The following is a 6,156-nucleotide window of genomic DNA, read 5'->3' on the forward strand; positions in this document are numbered from 1 at the left end:
AGGACATATATTTTCACATTTCAGGAAGTCGGAAAGGACTGTTTACACTAACTCTAATTTATGTGGTCACTCAATGAGTGTGTTGCTGTTGTCCTCATGACCAGTGAGCAGAGGGCACAAGATAGTGTGTGCACGCGTGCACACAGAAACTAGGTCAGTGTGTCAAAGTGTGCGTGCGTGTGTTTGTGTGACAGAGAGAGTGATCTTGTGGACATGCTTATTAAAACCCCCACACAGGAACACACTTTATAAACCCTTGATTATCGAACCTGTGCCGATTAAAGCAGTTTATTAAGAAGAAAAGTTAGAATACGACGTCAGGTGGTTTCTTAGTGTTATGAATCTTGCTGCTTCACAAACTGGCACATCTAAAGCAGATAGCAACAACAATACCTGATAAAAAAGTTTACATTTATCTAAACTCATTAAAAACAATAGCAGTCACATGTGGGTTTACAAGCTTAAATCACAGTTTGTTCCTCCGACTTTGGCTGCTATTTCTCAATACCTTACAGAACTTTGGGTTTTTGGCAACCCCAGTGTTTTAGGCCTACTTGCATGTCTGGATACTGAGTTTGCAGAGTGGAATAGCAACAGAGGGAGGAGCAGACAAGAAGAGATGCTCATGTTTACCACTCTGTGGACTACACTGTGCAGGGCATTTCCAAAATTATTTTGAAATGGAAAGGCACAAGAACAATTTGTAGAAAATTGACATAGAAAATCTTGGGCACAGACTCTTGTGCAGCCTGGGGTCTTAACTAAGAGAAGTTTATTTACAAAGCATCTTTCACAGTCAATGTCACAAAGTGCCTGATGTCAAAAGTCCAATCTTCACATTTTAAAATAAGTACGAGGCCAAGAGGCAACATGTTAAAGCCAAACTGTATAGGCTACAAAATGGATCTCTGTGGAACACCACAGGATGGGGTAGCCCTTTTTTTGACGAGAAATTATTAGTAGAGTGAGAAAAACTTTTGTCTGCAAGGTTAAATTTAAACCAGTCTTATGCAGACACACACACCACCTGATGTAATGTGTTTAATAAGACTGTGCGATCCACATTATCAAACTCAGATCATAGAAAACCAGAACAATCTGAAGCGGATTGATTATGTGAAAGATGGTGCTGCACAGGAGTTTACATTTGTCATTCTTCTATATTTCAAATCATCAAAAACAGATTTTAACTTTAGACAAAGATAACGTGAGTAAATACAAACTGCATTTTTTAAAATGATGATTTCATTTATTAAGAGAAAAACAGCTATCCAAATATACCGGTCCCCCCGTAAAAAAGTAATTAAAACCTAAAAAAATCTTCTACCACATTTGGCAGCAAGAACTGTAATCAAATGTTTGCAATAACTGGCAATTATTCTTTCACATTGCTGTAAATTTTGTCCCACTCTTCTTTGCAGAATTGTTATAATTTAGACACACTGGAGGGTTTACATTCAACAGAATGGTCTATTTAAGGTCATACCAAAGCATCTGAGTCTGATTTTATTTCGCTTGAGCCTCAGGGCACAAACTGCTGGCTGTCCTTTCCCATTCAGGATTTTCTGGTTGAGAGCTAAATTCGTAGTTACGTCATTTACAGCAAGTCGTCCAGGAAGTGAAGCAGCAAAGCAACCTCAGACTATCATGCTACCACCACCATGTTTTAATGTTGATATGATCTTTTTTTTTAAAAAATAAATAAATAAAAAATACTGTGTTAGTGACGCTCTTTATATTAGTTTTATACCAGATATGACTGGACACAAACTTTTGCGGAAGTTCAACTTTTTGCCACAGAATGTTTCCCCAAAAGTCTTGGGGATCATTTAGATGTCAGTTATTTTGTTTTTCAGCAGTTTCTTTAGATCGTTGCGCAATGTGTTGCTTTTTCTGTTATCCTCTGTATAGGAATTTCTTTCACTTATGTATTAATCACATTATTTTATTGTAATGCCTTGGTGCCACTGGATTTTAACATGTCTGACACCCATACTGTAAGACAAATGGTGGGGGTCTAGTTAGGAAGTTGGGGGAGGCAGACCACTTCACAGGAAGAGTCTTTTGTCTCTGCAAGGACTCTGGGAAGGTGTGAAACAGCTGTGTACTGCCTTTTGTTCATGGAGAAAGTATTTAACTGAGAGACACACTACTCTCAGTGAGACTCTGCTGACCTGCCCCGCGTCATGCAGGCTCTCCATCAAGCTTGGTTGTCTGTCTTTGTGTGTCTGGATTAAAGAATGTTAGCTACCGCTCACCGCTCGTCTGCAGGCTTTATTTAAGTGGAAAAACTTCCACAACAGAATGGCGCTGTGAGCAGGATGGTCCGTGTGGTCACTGAACAACGGTTCCGTGGATGGGCTGATCACCCCTGAGGGAAAAGGTACCTTTGTCCTACCAGCTGTTGAAGCAAAGGAAATGGAGGAGTCACGGAGCCGTGTGTTTCAGTCACCACCGAGACCATCAACTTTGGGGGGACTCCTGCAGATGGGTGAGTTGTAGCTAACTTGTATACAGAGTTTTTTGTCTGGCCGAGGGGGGGAACGCTGGCCGACTCCGGAGTTCGAGTCTCCGGAGGGAAAATCCTGGCGGTTTGAGACCCCAGGCTTGTGATTGGGTACGGTCCATCACAAGGACATTGGTTCGAGTGCGCTGTTGGGGAGAAGCCGGCCCAGACCTGTGTTCGGTCCAAGTACGTCACAGGGACAGCGACTCGGGTACACTGTCGGGGACAGGAAAATCCTGGTGGTTTGAGACCCCAGGCTTGTGTTGGGAACGGCTCATCACAAGGACAGTGGCTCGAGCACGCTGTTTGGGAGAAGCCGCCCGGGCCTGTGGTCAGTCCAAGTACGCCACAGGAACGGCGGTTCGGGTACACTGTCGGGAATCATTTCTGCGTACTACAGTGCGTGAAATGACGGTATTTTAGCACTTTTCTGCCGGTAAGGGAAGAAGGCCATTGCAGAGGACGCTCTGAATGTAAAGGGAAACTGGATCCAGTAAAGCGGCAGGCCTTCCACCAGGCGGCCAGGGACAAAACTCAATATCTGACTGTATGTTAAGAACTGAGTAAATGTGTGGTGTGTAAGATTGCAGAGAATGGTTGTGTGGGAAAAGATTGTGTGTGTAAAAAGAGTGAAAATGGGGTTAAAAAAAAAAAATGTTGAAAATGGGGAACAAAAACAAGGGAAACGAGAAAAAAAAAAGAGAGGAGTGTAGAAATGTGTGCAAAAGTTGTTTCCAACTAGCGGGAGAGGGTGGTACTGCAGACCACCAGCTCCCCTAGGGTGGACACACAAAAATTTCTATTTTAGCAGACTTGATGAAAATAAGCAAAAATAGGAAGAGGGTTTAGTGATTTTCAGTGTAGAACAACTACAATCTCTCTGGGTTTTTAAGAAAGGGGAGTTCAGAACCAGAGAGGGGAGACGTGTTTTCTTTAAGCAGTGATAAGAATGATCAAAATGTCTCAGTGTGTCACTTGCAGGTGAAGAGCAGACCCGGATCAATTTTCCACGTTCAGCAGTCGGAAGAAAATTATAGGTCAACACCATTAGAAACACTCAAGCTAAGTTCTGGCTGAATTGCTTTACAGCTTAACTTTCATGTGTTTGTCACCCTGAGAACACAAGCTCCAAGAATCTCTCCCTGAAGACAAGAAATGCAGTTCCAGAACAACGAGATGGATATCAAGAGCTTAGAGCAGTATCCTGAGCAGTGAAGGTCCAGCAGCAGCAGCTGTGCAAGACAGCGACAGCAAGGAGAAAATGGCATCATCATGACTGGATGGATGGATGTGCATTTCCAACGAGCTGCAACTTCACTGTGTGTGAATGGACTTTTGAAAAGACTGCCTGAGTTGGACATTTGCCACTTTTGGAGCAAAATGGCAAGATGAGACAGTGGAAAACACAGGACAAAGCTGAAAGACAACTGACTCTCACTGGACTGCTGCAAGAGGGGAGAGATGAGATGAGACCACAGTGGAAGGAGCAGGGGAGAACATGGAGGAAGGTTGTTTTAGTGTGGGAAATGAAATTTGGGTTTAGGAAACTGGGAAGGAAAATGACTGCCTTGCGTGGAGAATTGAAAAGTGTCTGCAGCACCGCAAAGAAAAGAGGTACACAAAATTACACAAACAGAAAAATGCATTAATCCTACTAACACAAACACACGCAATGAAGCTCATGAAGACCAAATAGCATTTTAAGCATGCATTGCTGTTACCATCATCTTGTCCGGTTCACTTAGTGGGTTAAGAAGTGATACATAGACTAGTGAACTAGTATTATTTTGGGGAAGGATGATTGAATTATTGCAGGGGTGAACAGAATGCTGCAGGGGGGTCAGATGAGTGGGGACTAATAGATTATTGAGTTTCTTGTTTCTGATGTGTGGGGGAGGTCTTATCATAACACACATCTGGGTACACGGGGGAAAAACAGAACTCATTATCTAATAGAATATTGTTGTGTGAGGTGTGTGACTGGTGGATGAAAGTTTTGGGGATTTACTTGGCTGATGCATTTTCTTTGCATTTTCTTTTGGTACCACTTTTAACCTACCAATTAGTTGTTTTGATCTATCATTCTGAGAGAGTATGCTTAGACAACTTCTAAAAAAAGGAGGCCTTCATGTTTTTTGATTTTTAACAGTGCACTGAGATTTTTGTTTGGCAATTTTCTTTTTTTTGAAGCAGGCCTTCAAGATCGGGATCGAAAGCGCTACACAACATGTTGAACAATCGCAAGTGAGTTTCTCCAAAAAATTAAAATGGGCTCGGGAGAAAGCCACGTATTTGGGACAGAAAACAAGTCCCCGCCAAAAGGATTCAGCGATGTAATCCAGTCTAAATTATTTTTCTTTTTTTGAAATGACGTCATTGCTGGCAGTAGAAACTTATTGCGTCACGAAAGGTTCTACTGTCAGCAAATAAAAAATGGGGACTGACTGTGGGGACTGACAAAAGCTTTGACTGACTTGACACCAGTATGCAAGATTGCACCTCCACCTTGACCTGACAAAAGGGTGGATGTATGTATGTTTCTTTTTACAGCAGCAGGAAGGTGACAGCAACAGGTTGCATGACCTTTGGGGCATGCAGACTTAACCTTTAATCGCCACTTTCTGTGTCTTTGTGAATTTACCAGGGGTGTGTTATTCATGACCTTGTATTGTTTACAGTGCAGAGGTCACTGTGAGAAAGTGTGCATACAGATGCGCTGCGCTAACATCTATTTTTCCACAGCAAAGGGTTAATCATATGATCCAATCACATGATTTACAGCAGGACACACCACTGGCTAATGTTTTCTTACGACAGGGCCTGGAGTGAAGCTACTTCAGGGGAGAATCCCTGGGGAATTTTTAAGAGACAATGCACAACTTCATTGTGCATGTCTAATTGTGCTAAGCTGACATAGGGCAAAAGAGGGAAGCTTTCCGTGGAAGCTTTCATTTTTAAATTGCAGAGACTGTGACATGAGGAAATGGAAGGATTGACGCAGATACAGACCACGAGAAAGGACGCTTCAACAGGACCAGTGAGAAGCAGGGATCATCTGCAGGACAGCAGACAAACGACAGTGGGCTGCACCACTGGGCTTCCAAAAGATTGTCACGAGGAGATTTTGAACAGCAAAATCTTAAAATAAAATGAAAAGTTTCTACGTTGACGTTGAGGAAGACAACTAAGGTGTACGACGTGCTCTGCCTTAAATCTACAGCCGCGTTGGAACAGAAATCGAGGGATGGAGAGAGCATGCCAAGCTCCAAAGGTGACAGCACAGAGGGAGATCAGCGTTGGAATTACAACTCTGTCAATGGCACAGACACCAGGAGCCATGATCGGGAACTGAGAATGACCATCTAATGCTTTTTCACTTTGCCATGCAAAGTACTTTGACACTCTGGAAAAGACCTTTCCTCTGTATCATTGTTGTTGCCATTAGCATGTGAGAGCTTAGATTGGGGGGAAGTTTAAAGATGAACAAAGGGTGGTGGGAGACCAGTGAAGTTAGGATACACAGTGTGAAACTCCTTTAAGTGTAAAATAATGTTGATGTGATATACAGAATGTCGGGAAAGAAATTCTGGTTTTAATGTGATTCTTGATTTGAGAATCAAAGGGTGGGATTGTATAGGAATTTCTTTCAC

This window comes from Pelmatolapia mariae, linkage group LG2, assembly GCF_036321145.2.
Source record: "Pelmatolapia mariae isolate MD_Pm_ZW linkage group LG2, Pm_UMD_F_2, whole genome shotgun sequence".
NCBI classification, from domain to species: domain Eukaryota; kingdom Metazoa; phylum Chordata; class Actinopteri; order Cichliformes; family Cichlidae; genus Pelmatolapia; species Pelmatolapia mariae.